The sequence below is a fragment of the Vombatus ursinus genome, unplaced genomic scaffold (genome assembly GCF_900497805.2).
Source record: "Vombatus ursinus unplaced genomic scaffold, bare-nosed wombat genome assembly UNPS02012958.1, whole genome shotgun sequence".
Lineage (NCBI taxonomy): Eukaryota > Metazoa > Chordata > Mammalia > Diprotodontia > Vombatidae > Vombatus > Vombatus ursinus.
In genome coordinates, this window is record NW_020952736.1 from 1438911 (window position 1) to 1455301 (window position 16391).

The window sequence follows — 16391 nt, forward strand, 5'->3', positions numbered from 1 at the left end:
CCTTCCTTCCTTCCTTCCTTCCTTCCTTCCTTCCTTCCTTCCTTCCTCCCTTCCTCCCTTCCTTCCTCCCTTCCTTCCTTCTTTCCTTCCTTTTTTTTAAGTCTTCCTTTCTTGAACGTCTTCTATCTGAAAATCACTTCCATTACAACACTGACAATATTATTCCTTTAGCACCACTGAAGGGACCTTGCTCTCTTCTGCCTAGAAACTCTTTAGGGCCGACATGTATTTCCTATATCCCTGGACTGACGCTATTACTCTGGGATGATTGAGGATGTGGCTCAAAGACCTAAGTTTCAATCAGGGATCTGCTATTTAACATCAATATGACCTTGAACAAGCAAGTCTTTGGGCCTCAGTTTCCTAATTTGTAAAATGAAAGCATTGAACTAGCTGATCTCCATGGTTACCATCAGCCCTCAATCCTATGAACCCAAGACTGAGGAGTCAACTATCTACCACTCTAGCCTCCCTCACTGAGGGAACTCTAGAGGGGAAAAGCACCTGTGGGCCTAGAGCATTTATGGTGGGCCTGGTGTTAGACAGGTGTGACATGAACATTTAATAAAATTAAATAAATTCCTTACTATTCATTCAGGGAAACCATGAGCACCTCAATTATCATAGAATATTAGAACTGAAAGGATTCCATCTAGTCCAACCCCCCCATTTTACAGACCATAAAACTGAGGCCCAGAAAGACAAAATAACTTTTCTAAGGTCACACAAGTAGTGGATGGCAAGAGTCATGACTAAATTCCAGACCTCCTAACTCCCAGTGTAGATAGAAGTTAAATGACTTGCCCAGCTAAGAGGTTCTGGGGCTGAATTTGAACTCAGGCTTTCCTGACTCCAGGGTATGCTCTATCCATGGCACCATCAAGAATTCAGTTGTAGAGAAGATAGAAAGATCTATAGGGCCTAAGGGTAGAGTGGAAGAATAGATGTCTAAGGCCCCTTAGGACATAGTCGAGAGATACAATAAGTTAGTACCTGGAGTGGAAGATGAGGTAATGATGGTGTCTGCAGGGCTCACAGACAGGAAGAGCCTGGAGGACCTTATAACAGGCAGTGGCAAGAAAGATATTAAGGCCTGTTGGTCTTCTGTATCACTGGAAGGAATACAGTTGGTGACTCCCATCTTATCTGAGCCATGCAGGCCTTGATGTAGTTCAGGATTTGGTTCTGGGATAGCTGAAGACAAGGGGAGAGGGAAGGCAAGGGAGGATGGGAGCCCCTCTGAGGCAATAAGGGATCTTTTTGTTCTAGGGTCTACCAGTGTGGATAGGGCATTCAGCATCCTACTGCCCCCAAACATCGTGACTGGAAGAATATGTTTTTCTGGAAGTGTTCATGTCAGAACAGCTCTTGAATGGCCACATTAGTCCCTGGAGACCTAGTCACATTCTTGCTTGGGGTCAAAGAGAGAAATTATTTGAAAGTTTTTACCAGACTGTGTAGTATAGGTGAGTACCACCTCCACCCCTTTCCAGTTGTGCCATGAAGTACCTCCCAGCTCTGCCTCTCCTCATCACCTGCTTTGATAGCATCAAATAGCTCTTATTAAGTGAACCATTAAACATGATGCTCTGTTAGGTGTTGTATAAATAGAATAGCATGGATCCAGTTCCTGCCCTCCTGTCTTTCATACTGAAGACATGCATGGAGCAGAAGAGAAAAATTAAACCAGGCTGAGCATTTGAGGAGGGCAGCTAGGTGGTGCAGTGGATAGAGTGCCTGACCTGGAGGCAGGAAGACTCATCTTCCTGAGTCCAAATCTGGCCTCAGATGCTTACTACCTGTGTGACCTGAGCAAGTCACTTAACCCTATTTGTCTTAGTTTACTTATCTGTAGCCAGAGAAAGAAATGGCAAACCACTCCAACATCTTTGCCCAGAAAACCCCAAATGGGGTCATGAAGAGTCAGACATGACTGAAATGATTGGAGGGAGGGAGGTATTAACATCAGAGGTCAAGAATAATGAGATGTAGAAGTTAAGTAAAAAATTGGGGGTGATATTGGGGTAAGAAAAATCTTGGAAGTCCATTGTTCTTTGTCACCATGGGTAGAGGGATGGAAACTTTTCATCTTTTTCTTGACCAATCTGGGAAGGCTTCCTGAAGGAGGAAGGTTTTTAAGAGATTTCAACTTAGAACTACAAGGAACCTTAAAGGCCATTGAGTCCAAGCTCCTAATTTTACAGATGAAGAAATTGAAGCACTAAGTGGTTAAATAACTTGTCACACACCTAGTGTGAGGCTGTGAGTCAGGATTTGATCTCAGGTCTTTCTGATTCTAAGATAAGCTCTCTAATGTGTCTCTGTTGCTTCATATTCCTACTATCTTTTAGAGACCAGGAGTCCCCAAACAGTTTTGATCAAGCATCCCTCTCAGTTAAAAAAAGTACACATCTCCAATGTTTATTACTTATTTATTAATTATATATAGTGCTCTACTAATAATTAAGTTCATTAAAAACTTACACCAAAAAGAAATGTTAAAAGGATGAGCTAAAGATGAATTCTGTGTTTGATTCTAGAGTCAATAGGAATTTTCACTGGAATGTATTGAGTAGGGCAGTGACATGGTTAGATTTGTACATTAGAAAAAAATCACTTTGGCAGCTGTATGAAGGATGGAGAGGGGAGAGACTTGAGGAGAGAGACCAATAGTGGCTGGAATTTTTATTTAGTGCTTAAGGTTTTTGAAGCACTTCATATGTATTATTCCACTTAATCTTCACAACAGTACTATGAGGTAGGTGTTATTATTATCTGTATTTTACAGATGAGAAAACTGACAGTGCTTAAGTGGATTGCCTAGAATCATGCAGCTAGTACATGAATTCAGATCTTTCTGACTCCAGGTCTGGGTCTCTACATGTCATTTGATTATCAATTAGGAGGCTCTTGTAAAAACTCTTCCTATAGGCAAGGCAGCTAAGTGGTACAGTAGATAGAGTGTCCACCCTGGAGTCAGGAGGGCCTAAGTTCAAATGTGGCCTCAGATATTTACTAACTGTGTGACCCTGGGCAAGTAACTTAACCCTGTTTGCCTTAGTTTCCTCATTTGTAAAATGAGCTAGAAAAGGACATGGCAAACCCTTCCAGTATCTTTGCCAAGAAAACCCCAAATGGGGGTCAGACACGACTATTGACTAAACAACATCAATTAGGAGGAGCTCAGAAGAGAAGTGATGTGGACCTGAACAACAGTGGTGGTTGTGTGAGTAGAGAAAAGCAGACAGATGCAAGAGAGATTATAGAGGTGCAAGATTAGGCAACTGATCAGAATTGTGGGGTGAAGAGTTGAAGATGACACAAGGTGATGAACCTGGGTGACTGAGAAATGATGATATCCTCAACAGAAATAAAGAAATTCAGAAGACAATGAGTTTTGGTGTAATGTAATGAGGTCTTCAGTGTATATCACCACCCAACCATGTTTGCTCATCCTTTGCTACTCATTCTGTCCCACTCAAAATTAAAAAAAAGGGGGGGGGAGGCAGAACGTTTACTCACCTCTCCCTACCCTGGAGCACAGAGCCTGTCTTTTAAGTGGCACCTGAATGGCTACTGGAGGATAGGGAGAATGGGTGGGTATCCTGGGGGAGGTGGAATTTTCCCAGCGACACCTGTTCAGCAGCTACTGTGGGTGCCTGGGTGGTGGATTGTTAGGCTATAATTACCTTGAGGGTCCTTAGACAGTCTTAGAATAGGAGAGGCCAGAAGCTTTCACAGTAGAGACAGGAGGAGTGAGGAGAGTGTAGGAGGATTAGGGTAGGTGTGGTTGGGTTGGAGAAAAGCCTCGTGATTGGATAGGAGGAGAGGGTGGGGATGGGATCCATCTTCTCACCTCTTTTAGGGTTATGCCGTGAGCCCCATTTTGCAGATGACTGCTTTAGAAAAATTAAGAATAGGACTACTCAGATAACAAGTGAGCACTTGCTTGATATTTTAGCTAATTTTTTTCTGAATAACAAATGCAGCTGGCATTTTTGGTTGAAAAGTCTGTTTCTATGTATTATCTCATCTACATCTCACATAGTATTACTACTCTGATATTGTAGATTAGGAAGCTGAGACCTGAGCTCTCACAACTAGGACATAGTGGAATTGGGAGTGGAGCCCAGCGAGGTCTTCTAACTCCAAGTCCAGTGGTCCTTTATCTCAACCTTACTATCTTAGAGAAGAACAAAGAATCTTATATCTTTAGATGCTGTTTGAGAGAGCCCTGTTTTGGGGGCATTTTTTCATCCTATATATGGGAAAACAATTACACGAAAGAATTCTAGCCCAAACATTTTTGGATTCCATGTATCTGGGGCAGGGGCAATAAACAGGGAGGGGGAATAGATGTATGGATTTCCCTCTGACTCTTCATATCTTGACACTAATCTGAGGATAGAATTTCTGAGCTGGCTTCAATCAATCAATAAACGTTTACTAAGTACCTAGGTGGTACAGTGGATAGAGTGACAGGCTTGGAATTAGGAAAGCTCATTTTCTTGAGTTCAATTCTGATATCAGATCTGTATTAGCTGTGTTACCCTGGGCAAGTCACTTAACCCCTCTTGCTTCAGTTTTCTTACCTGTAAAATGAGCTGGAGAAGGAAACAGAAAACCCTTCTAGTATCTCTGCCAATAAAAACCCAAATGGGGTCACACACAATGGGAAAACAACTGTATAATGTTTCATGCACAATGATAAGAACTAATCCTCTGATTTCTTCTTCATCATCAATATCAACATCACCACCACCACCATCTGGCCACTAATACCATTTGACCACCACCACCTGACTACTACTACCATCACCATCATCACTCCTGTCATCATCATCATCATCATCATCATCATCATCATCATCACCACCACCACCACCACCACCACCACCATCACCATTACTGTCATTATCATCACCATCACCGCCAGCTGGCCACCACTATCACCACCTTACTACCACCATCTAACAACCTTCACCACCATTATCATTAATACCACTTGACCATTACTACAACCACTTGACCACCACCACCACCACCAACACTACCATCATCACCTCCATCATCATCAAGAAGCATTTATTATATGCCAGGCACTGTGTTAAGTGCTAACGATACAAAGAAAGGCAAAAACAGTCTCTCTCTTCAAGGAATTCACATTCTAATAGGAGAGACAGCTGCAAACATGGTGTTGGTGAGTTGTTTCAGTCATGTCCAACTCTCTATGACATCATTTGGGGTTTTCTTGGCAAAGATACTAGAGTGTTTTGCCATTTCCTTCTCCAGCTCATTTTAATTTTATTTTACTTTTTACTTTCTTTTTTTTAGGCAATTGGGTTAAGTGACTTGCCCAGAGTCACACAGCCAGTAAGTATCAAGTGTTTGGTCTGAGACCGGATTTGAATTCAGGTCCTCCTGGCTTCAGGGCCAGTGCTCTATCCACTGTGCCACCTAGCTGCCCCCAGTTCATTTTTACAGATGACGAACTGAAGCAACTTGCCCAGGGTCACATAGCTTGTAAGTGTCTGAGGCCGGATTTAAACTCAGGTCCTCCTCACTCCGGGTTTGGCACTCTATCCAGTATACCATCTAGCTTCCTTTGGTTATATACATGCAAGGGAATTAATTTCAGAGGCAAGGAGCCAGCAGTGGAGGGAGGGGACTGGGAAAGGCCTCTTGTAGATGTTACTTGAGCTGAGTCTTAAAGTGAACCAGAAAAGCCAGGAGGTGGAGATGAGGAGGAAGTGTAATTATTACTACAATAATAATAATAGTTGTTGTTGTTGTTGTTATTATCTCTCCTGTCTCTCCAACTTGACTGTAACTCCCTCAAAGTCAGGGACTATATCTCTTCTTTTGTGTTAAGGTCCTGCTTAATAATCATTGGTAACGATTTAGCGCAGCCCATCTCTACTCGAGACCTGTTTCCTCAACTTCAAAATGAGGGACTAGATGAGGTGACCTCTGAAGTTTCTTCCAGGTGTAATATTCTATGATGGTGACAGGTAGCCTTGGAGTCTGAGAAATGCTATTTTATTCCAATTTCACATTCATCAGAGCAGCTAGCTAGTTGATAGGGGGAAGCTTTTACTCTTCTCTGTCAGAGTTGAAAAAAATCCCTTTCTGATTGGGAAGGCCTTCATATTGCCTGCTGTTAGTGTGGAGATGCAGTTACACAATTGTTGATTCTTTCTACTTTGGCAGGTAGAGGGAGAAGGCAGAGCCAGAGGGCACAGCAGACTGGTCAAGGATACTGGAAGGGTAGGCTAGGACTATTTATTTTCATAAATGTGAATGGTCATTGCCAATGTACTGAGCTTCTCCAGCCATGTTCAGAGTGAAGAAAGGTAACAATCATGAGAAGCAGGGAGGGCTGTTGTTGCCAGACTAGCCAGAAAATCTAGAGCCATGGATAAACTCAACTGAGGGTAGAAAAATTTAAAAAAAATTATATTTATTTTAACATCCATTAAAATTTTTGCATTACAAATTCACTTAGAAGACAAGCAATATGATATCCATTATACATGTGAAGTCATGCAAAACACATTTCTATATTAGCCACATTGCCAAAAATAAAGCAAGAAAAGAAAAGGTGAAAAAATATTCTTTAATCTGCATGCACCAGATTCTTTTTCTGGAGGTGGATAGCATTTCTAATCAATTCTCTTTCTGGAGGTGGGTAGTATTTTTTTCATGTTGAATCTTTTGAAATTGTCATGGATCATTGTATTGATCAGAGTCTTTCACAGTTGATTATTGTTACAATATTACTGTTGCTGTGTACAGTGTTCTCCTGGTTCTTCTCATTTTGCTTTGCATCAGTTTAAATATTTTCCCAGGTTTTTCTAAAACTATCCCTTTGTCTTTTCTTGTAGCACAATAGTATTTCATTACAATCATATACCACAACTTGTTCAGCTATTTCTTAATTGATGGGTGGCCCCTCAATTTTCATCTTTTTGGCTACCACAAAAAAAGTTACTATAAATATTTTTGTACATAAAGGTCTTTATCCTGGGATATAGATCTAGTCGTGGTATTGCTGGGTGAAAAGATATGTACAATTTTATAGCCCTTTGGGAATAGTTCCAAATTGTTCTGAAGAATGTTTAGAAAAGTTCCCAATTCTACTCACAGTGCATTAGTGTCCCTATTTTCCCGAATTCCCTCCAGCATTTGTCATTTTCCTTTTTGTCACCTTAGCCAATTTGATGGGTGTGAAGTAGTACCTCAGAGTTGTTTTAATTTGCATTTCTCTAATTATTAGTGATTTAGAGCATTTTTATATGACTATTGATAGCCTGATTTCTTCTTCTAAAAAATACTTGTTCATATCTTTTGACTGTTTATCAATTGGGGAATGGGTCTTATTTTTATAAATTTGGTGCAGTTCTCAGTATATTTGAGAAATGAGGCATTTGTCAGAGAAACACTGTAAAATTCCTATTCCCCCATTTTCTGTTTTCCTTCTAATTTTTGCTGTATTGGCTTTGTTTGTGCAAAAGTTTTTAAAATTTCATGTAATCAGAGTTATCTATTCTACCTCCCATGATCCTTTATCCCTTATTGGTCATAAACTTCCCTTATTCATAGATCTGACAGGTAATTTTTTCTATGCTCCTCCTATTTGCTAATGATCTCATCCTTTATATCTAAATCACACCTCCATTTTGGGTTTATCTTGGTATACAGTATGAAATGTTGTCCTATGCCTAGTTTTTGCCAGACTACTTTCTGGTTTTCCCAGTAGTTTTTGTCAAATAGTGAGTTCTTGGAGGTCAGAAGTTTTCTATTGAAGTCTAGAATGAATACCAGGGGTTAGATTAAGTTGGGGTTGGGAAAGGTACTAAAATGTACCCACATGTTGATTTCTTTAAAACTTTGCTTTCTAGGATGACCTACTTTACTGAATATAATTTAATTCTGACTGCTTTAATAAACATTTATTAATAAAAAGAGTAAAGAGTAGACAAAATAGCTTATTTTTCTTTCTTAGCTAACAATCCTATGGCTTAAGGTTGGCAGTTCAAACCAAGGTATCCCTATCTACCTGGTGCTAGTCTTCAATAATTATAAGATCAATTCTTTTAAGGGATAATAAGCCCACCTTGAAAAGTAAATCTTCTAACCCAAACCTATAAAATGATCACAGACATCATAGTCTTTCAGACCCATTCCTAGACACTGAGCACTTCTCTAGCCCTCTTTACATATCTGTCTTCAGCAGGCTAATCATTCAGCTCTAGTTATAAATGCTTTATGATTCACACCTTCATTATTCTCTCCGGTCCCAGTTTTTTTTCATCTGTCTAATGGGGATAATATTAGCACTATGTCCCAGGGTTGCTATAAGGGTAAAATGAGGTGATATTTCTAAAGCACTTTGCAATTTGTAACACAGCCAACTCTTAAATATTCCCATTATGGTTCACCCATTCCTAAGCTTTTAAATTTCTTATTGATACTGATATTTCCTCTTTTAAAGTAACTCTAATTAACTTTATCATCAACTTCACAAGAGAAGGAAGCTTTAGAGTCTCCCCTTTTAATGAAAACTCTATTGGAAACCAGAAGGAACTCTAAGTCTGAAGGCCTGCAACAAAATGCTGGCTCTCACATTCACTACTGGCATGAACTGGGTCAAGTCAATTCACTTCTTTGTCCTCATCTGTAAAATAAGGGACTTGGGTTACAGAATCTTCAAGCTTTATTCCATTTCTAAGTTCTATGATTCCAACTCTTTACCTTAGGAAAGGCATGCGGGAGATTTTCTCAGAAGGGTAGCTCTGCTTAGTAATGATTGTCCCCATTTTATTGATGTGGAGAATTTGAGGTTAAGTCCTTGACAACAGCCTCTTCACACGGTATGACGGGGGTGGAGCCAGTATTAAAACACAAATCTTCAAAAGTGCTCCAAGAGTTTAGGCTCCAAGAGCTTAGAAGTAATGAAGGAAATATGGCAAAGGATGGCAAGCCTAGGTTTTTTCAGTATTAGTAGCTGAATGGTGAAAAAACAACACAAGCCAGCTAAATAAGGAGGTGCTGGTAAGTTTTGTGATCTGCTCATGCATCACCCTCACCTTCTCACTCCCCTCCAGCTATGCCACTGTGCTGAGGAATGAACAGTAAGGATGCAAATAATGATTTTTTTGGTAGTGATTGTTGGGCAGCTCCCAGCCCTTAAGCCTAGGCCACTGGGAGGTGGCAGGAGTTGGGAATAGTATTGTTCATCTTTGTCTGCTTTGCAATGGCACCTGATGCTTCAGATGAGACTGGCTCAGCTCTCTCTCTTCTAGAAGGCTATTTGCCCAGGACTTGCAAGGGAGTGCTTAATCTCACTTCTCTAAAGAGAACAGGGAACATGAAGAACTGGGAGGGAGGGATTGATAGTAAGGAGTGGGGGTAGGGGAGTGTTGCAGGGAAGGCATCTCTGAGTGGAAGTCAATGGAGCCATTTCACAATTATCCCATTCCTTGATGGAACGTGTCTATCATGTTCAATGGAATACTTGTACACTCATTAGACACACTTTCCTTAAATACCTACTGTATGCAAGTACTTTGCTAGGCACTGGGAGAGGAACAAAATTTGTTGTTGTTCAACTGTTTTCATTCCTGTCCAATTCTTCATGACTTCATTTGGGATTTTCTTGGCAAAGATACTGGAGTGGTTTGCCATTTCCTTCTCCAGTTCATTTTATAGATGAGGAAACTGAGGCAAACAGGGTTACACAGCTAATAAGTGTCTGAGGCCAGATTGAACTCAGGAAGATAAGTCTTCCTGACTCCAGGCCTAGCACTCTATCCACTGTACCACCTAGCTGTCCAATAACAAATCTTGATTATTGACATACTTGGTCATTCATTAAATATACATTCCTTAAATACTTTCCATATGCAAACACTTTGCTAGGCACTGGGGGAGATACAAAATTTAGTTAGATACAATTCCTATCCTCATGGAACTTTTAGTCTAGTAGGGATATGACATAATGTAACGTAATGAAATGTAACATAACATAACATAACATAACATAACATAACATAACATAACATAACATAACATAACATAATGTAAGGTAATGTAAGGTAACGTAACATAACGTAACATAACACAATGCAGCACAATATAATGTAACACAATGTAACATAACACAATATAATATAGCACAATACAATTATTATATATAACATAATATGTAATATTATATAATATATAATATGTAACATTATATAATATATAATATATAATACAATCTAATGTAACAAACCATTATGTAACATAATATACCATAATTTAATATGATAGATATAACATAATATAATATATATTACAATATAATGTAGCATAATATAACATGACATGACATAACATATGATATAATATTATTATAAATATAATAAGTATAAATAATGTAATATATAATATTATATACTATCACGAAGGGGCAGAACAAAATGCTTCTTGAAATGTGAGGAGAAATAGTTTTACTAAACAAAGTACAACAAGCTTTTTAAAAGCACCTGCTATGTGCAGACCTCTGTCTAGTTCCTTAAAAGCTACAAAGTTTAGATAAGACAGACTCCTACCTTCATGGAGCTTGAAGTTCCCTGGGTAGTGGTGGGGGCAGTTAAAGGATAGTTAATTTCTAAGATTTCAAGTTACAAGAACAACGGTGCACTCTACTGATGGGGCAATTTCCATTTTGGGATTTTTTCTTACTGCTGAAATCATAGATCCAGACCAGAAAACATGCTTTATGCTTTCAAAGTACTTTTATGTCTCTTCCAATCCTTCAGGTAGCCCTACTAGGTGGAATGATGAATGATGGTGGAGGTGGGGTGAGAACCTGGGTCTCCTGGCTCCCATAAAACACTTTCTTTCTAGAATCCCAGGTGGGATTCCTTGTATCCCCACCCCCACTCACAACATTCTTCTGAGCCATCACCCTTTATTCTCCTTTGGAATGTGCTCTGGGAGATCAGAGTCAGCCTGAGATGGTCTTGAACAGGAAAATTCGGCTTCTCCTGTTTGACTCTCCTATCTCTCCTGAATTCCTCTAGAGCTGATACATCCCCTAGCTAGAACAGCATGGTGTACAAGAAAGAGCCCTGGATCATTCTTGAAGATATTTTCCCTCACACCTCACAAATCAGATGTCTTGGGTTGAAATCATGGCTTGACAATTAACTACTTTTTGTATAATAAAGATAGCTAGCATTTAAATAGTGCCTTAAAGTTTGCAAAGCATTTTACAGATATTATCTAATTTGACCCTTTAAGACAACCCTGGGAAGTAGGTGCTATTATCCCCATTTTACAGATGAGGAAACTGAGGCAGATAGTGATTAAGTGACTTGCCCAGGGTTGTATGTTTAGTAGGCATCTGAAATGGGATTTGAATTCAGGATTTCCTGACTCCAAGTCCAGTGCCCTATTCACTGAAACATCTAGCTAGGGAAGTATAAACACTTCCCCACTTTAGTTTTCTCATCTGATAATTAAGGAGTTTGGTCCTTTCCAGATTTAAATCTTTTAAAGAAACATTTTTAATGTTTTATTTGAATAATTTGCATCATTACACCCAGCCCCATGAATACAACCAGCATAAATGATGGAGAAGGAGCTGTTTTTAGAACTCCAATAACAATTCACATTTCTATAGCATTTTAAAGTTTACAAAACACTTTATTTACAACAACTGTAACAAGGCAGATAGGGTCAATATTTTTATTAATTTCATTTTCAAATGAGGAAATTGAGTCTTCGTGAGGTTAAATGACCTGCTTACAGCCACACAATGAGTGTCAACCCCAGGGTTCCAGGGAGCCTGGGAGGAGTCTCCAGGAGTCTTTGAGTTTAATCCTGCCTTCACCCTCAACCAATGTTAAAATCACTCAGGGGAGAGGGCTGACTGTCTATTCTGACTAGGATTAATTCTGGAAGATCTATTTTAGCTCCCTTCCTTAAGTCCTTCCTTTGTGTCTAATCTTAAACCTTCTTTCTGTATGTAATCAAAGCTTGTTCACTTTTGTTTTGCTCTCTGTGGAAAGGCAAAGGATGAAGGGAGAGGGGAGATAAAAGGAAGAGCTAAAGAATGAATGGCCTCATAGAGAAAACAAATCTAAAAGGTGCCCCTGAGCTGTAGTTTGGAATCTGGAGGTGGTGGTTGCTACAGGAATGAGTATCAATGTTCTCCCCATTTCTTTCTTTTTTCTTTTCTTTTTCTCAATTATATGTAAATTTTTTTAAACATTCATTTAAAAAAATCTTGAATTCCAAATTTTCTCCCTCTCTCCCTTCCCTTCTCCCTTGAGAAGGTAAACAATTTGATATAGATTGTATGTGTGAAGTTATGCAAGCCATTTCCATATTAGCCATGTTGCAAAAGAAAACAGATAAAAAATGAAAAAAAAAAACCCCAAGAAAATATAAAGAAAGTTAAAAAACTGTGCTTTGATTTGCATTTAGACTCCACCAGTTCCTTCTCTGGAGGTGAATAGCAGTTTTTTTTTTGTTGCTATGAGTCCTTTGGAATTATCTTGGGTCATCGTATCTCTCAGAATAGCTAAGTCATTCACACTTGATTATCATACAATGGTGTTGTTACTGTGTACAGTGTTCTCCTGGTTCTGCTTACTTCACTTTGCATCACTTCATGAAAGTCTTTCCAGGTTTTTCTGAAAGCATCTTGCTCATCTTTTCTTATAGCACAGTAGTATTCCATCAAAATCATATACCACAACTTGTTTAGCCATTCCTCAATTGATGGGCATCTCCACAATGTCCAGTTCTGTGCTACCACAAAAAAGAGCTGATATAAATATTTTTGTACACATAGGTCCTTTCCTTTCCCCCACCCTTCCTTTTTTATCTCTTTGGGATATAGAATACTGGTATTGTGCAAAGGGTATGCACAATTTAATAGCCCTTTGGGCATGATTCCAAATTGCTCTCCAGAAGAGTTGGATCAGTTTACAACTCCACCAACAGTGCATTAGTGTCCCAATTTTCCCAGATCCCCTTCAACACTTGTCATTTTCCTTTTCTGTCATATTAACCAATCTGACAGGTATGAGAGAGTACCACAGAGTTATTTTAATGTACATTTCTCTAATCAATAGTGATTTAAAGCATTTTTATATGACTATAGATAACTTTGATTTCTTCTTCAAAAACTACTAGTTCATATCACTTAATCATTTATCAGCTGGGAAATGTGTTCTTATAAATTTGACTCAGTTCTCTAATATATCTGAAAAATGAGTACTTTATGTGAGAATTTCCTTCCCTCCCCAGTTTCTTGCTTTTCTCTTAATTTTGCCTGCATTCTGTTTGTGCAAAAATGTTTTAATTGAATGTAATAAAAATTATCTATTTTATATCCCATAGTGGGCTGTATCTCTTGTTTGGTCATAATCTCTTTCCTTATACTTAGACCTGAAAGGTACATTTTCCCATGAGCCCCTAATTTGCTTATGACCTCACCTTTTATTTCTAAATAATGTACCCATTTTGACTTTATCTTTGTATACAGTGTGAGATGTTGGTTTATAACTAGTTCCGTCAAACTGTTTTCCAGTTTTCCCAGCAATTTTTGTCAAATAATGAGTTCTTGACCCAAAAGCTTGGATAATTGAGTTTATCAAACATTAGAATACTATAATTATTTACTATGGTGTATCTATTCCACTGATCCACCACTCTGTTTCTTAGCCAGTACCTGATTATTTTGACAATTACTACTTTGTAATAGAGATCTGGTACTGCTACCTTCCTTTACATTTTTTCATTGATTCCCTTGATATTCTTGACCTTCGGTTCTTCCAAATGAATTTTATTATTATTTTTTCTAGCTCTATAAAATTTAAGTTTAACTGGTATGGTGCCAAGTAAGTAAGTTAACAGGTAGAATTGTCATTTTTGCTGCATTGTTTCAGCCTACTCATGAGCAATTGATATTTTTCCAGTTGTTTAGATCTGACTTTATTTGTGTGAAAAGTGTTTCATAATTGTGTTCAGATAGTTCCTGGGTTTATCTTGGCAGGTAGACTCCCAAGTGTTTTTATTGTCTACAGTTATTTTAAATGGAATTTCTCTTTCAATCTCTTCCTGCTGGGTTTTGTTGGTAGTATATAGAAATGCTGATGATTTATGTGGGTTTATTTTAAATCCTGCAACTTTGCTGAAGTTTTAATTGTTTCAATTAATTTTTCAGTTGATTCTCTAGGTATACCATCATATCATCTGCAAGGAGTGATAGTTTTGTTATCTCATTTCCTATTCTAATTCCTTTAATTTCTTTTTCTTTGTTTACTGTGATAGCTAGCATTTCTAGTACAATATTGAATAAATTTGGTGATAATGGGCATCTTTACTTCACTCCCTGATCTTATTGGGAAGGCTGCTAGCTTATCCTCAAAATAGATAATGCTTGTTGATGATTTTAAATAGATACTATTTTTTTAAAGGAGAGATCTATTTATTCCTATGCTTTCTAGTGTTTTTAATAAGAATAGGAATTTTTAATAAGAATTCTCTTGTATTTTGTCAAAAGCTTTTTCTGAATCTATTGAGATAATCATATGATTTTTGTTATTTTTGTTATCGATGTGGTCAATTATGCTGATAGTTTTCCACTGTTGAACTAACCTTGTATTTTGGATATAAATCCCACCTGGTTATAATGTATAATCTTTGTGATATATTGCTGTAATCTCCTTGCTAGTATTTTATTTAATTTTTTGCATTAATATTCATTAGGGAAATTCATCTAAATTTTCTTTCTCTGTTTTTGTTCTTTTTGATTTAGGTATCAGCACCATATTTGTATAATAAAAGGAATTTGGTAGGATTCTTTTGCTTATTTTTTCAAATAGTTTACATAATATTGGAATTAATTGTTCTTTATGTTTGGTAGAATTCACTTGTGAGTCCATCTAGTCCTGGGGATTTTTCTTATGGAGCTAATTTATGATTTGTTCAATTTCTTTTTCTATTTAAGTAGTCTATTTCCTCTTCTGTTAATCTGGGCAATTTATATTTTCATAAATATTCATCCATTTCACTTAGATTGTCAGATTTATTGGCATATATTTAGAGATATAAATTTTCCCCTAAGTACTGCTTTGGCTGCATCCCATTTTTTGGCAAGTTGTCTCATTATTTTTGTTCTCTTTTTGTTTTGTTTTGTTTTGTTTTAGGCAATTGGGGTTAAGTGACTTGCCCAGGGTCACACAGCCAGTAAGTGTCAAGTGTTTGGTCTGAGGCCAAATTTGAACTCAGGTCCTCCTGACTTCAGGGCCGGTGCTCTATCCACTGCACCACCTAGCTGCCCCTTTTGTTCTCTTTAATGACATTATTTGTTGCTTGTGTGATTTGTTCTTTGATTCATTCATTCTTTAGGAAGAGATTATTTAGTTTCCAAGTAATTTTTAATCTGTTTCCATGGCCATTTATTGAATGTCGTTTTTATTGCATTATGGTCTGGAAAGGATGCATTTAATATTTCTGTTTTTCTGCATTTGGTTGTGAGGTTTTTATGCCCTAATATATGGCCAATTTTTGTGGGGGTGCTGTGTACAGTTGAGAAAAAGGTATTTCTATTTCCATTGAATTTTCTCTATAGGTCTACCAGATCTAACTTTTCTAAAATTTAATTCTGCTTAGTTTCTTTCTTGTTTATTTTATGGTTAGATTAATTCTAGTTCTGAGAGGGAAAAGATGAGGTCTGTTCTGCTTCTGACCACTGCCTCCCTTAATCTGCCCTCCTTTCTATCAGCATCCCCCCATCTCTTATGCCCTAACAACAACTCCGACCACTCCCCACATCTCTTCCACTCACTTTCAGCTCCTCATTTGGCTTTTTGTCCCAATCTTCCCGAATATGCTCTGCCCAGCTTCACTTCAGGTTTACTCAGACTCATGTCTCTGTGAGAGTTCAGAATTAAGTCATTCCAGGCTCTAGTGGACAGGGGTTTCTCACAGTCTCAGAAATCTCAATTTAGAGGGAGGGGAGCAGGACCCTACTAGAAGGCTATGAATTGCCCAGGTGTATGTGTGGTGGGGGAATCTTGCATTGTCTGTTCACCCGCTGGGCTTTTGCCTCAGCCCCTTGACTCTGGGATCAGAGGGCATTGTCAAGTATGCTTGAAGTCATCCTACCTATGCCTCTGTATCATGGATTGCATTGTCTTTCGGTCCTTATAAAGGATCATAGATTTTGAGCTGGAAGTGATCTTAGAAGTCACTAAGTACAACCCTACCATTTTATAGGTGAGGAAATTGAGGCTCATTTAACTGAAGTTAAACGATTTGTCCAATGATTTGCCCAAGGTAAATAGCAGAGCTGGGATTTGAACCCATGTTTCCTGACTCCAAAC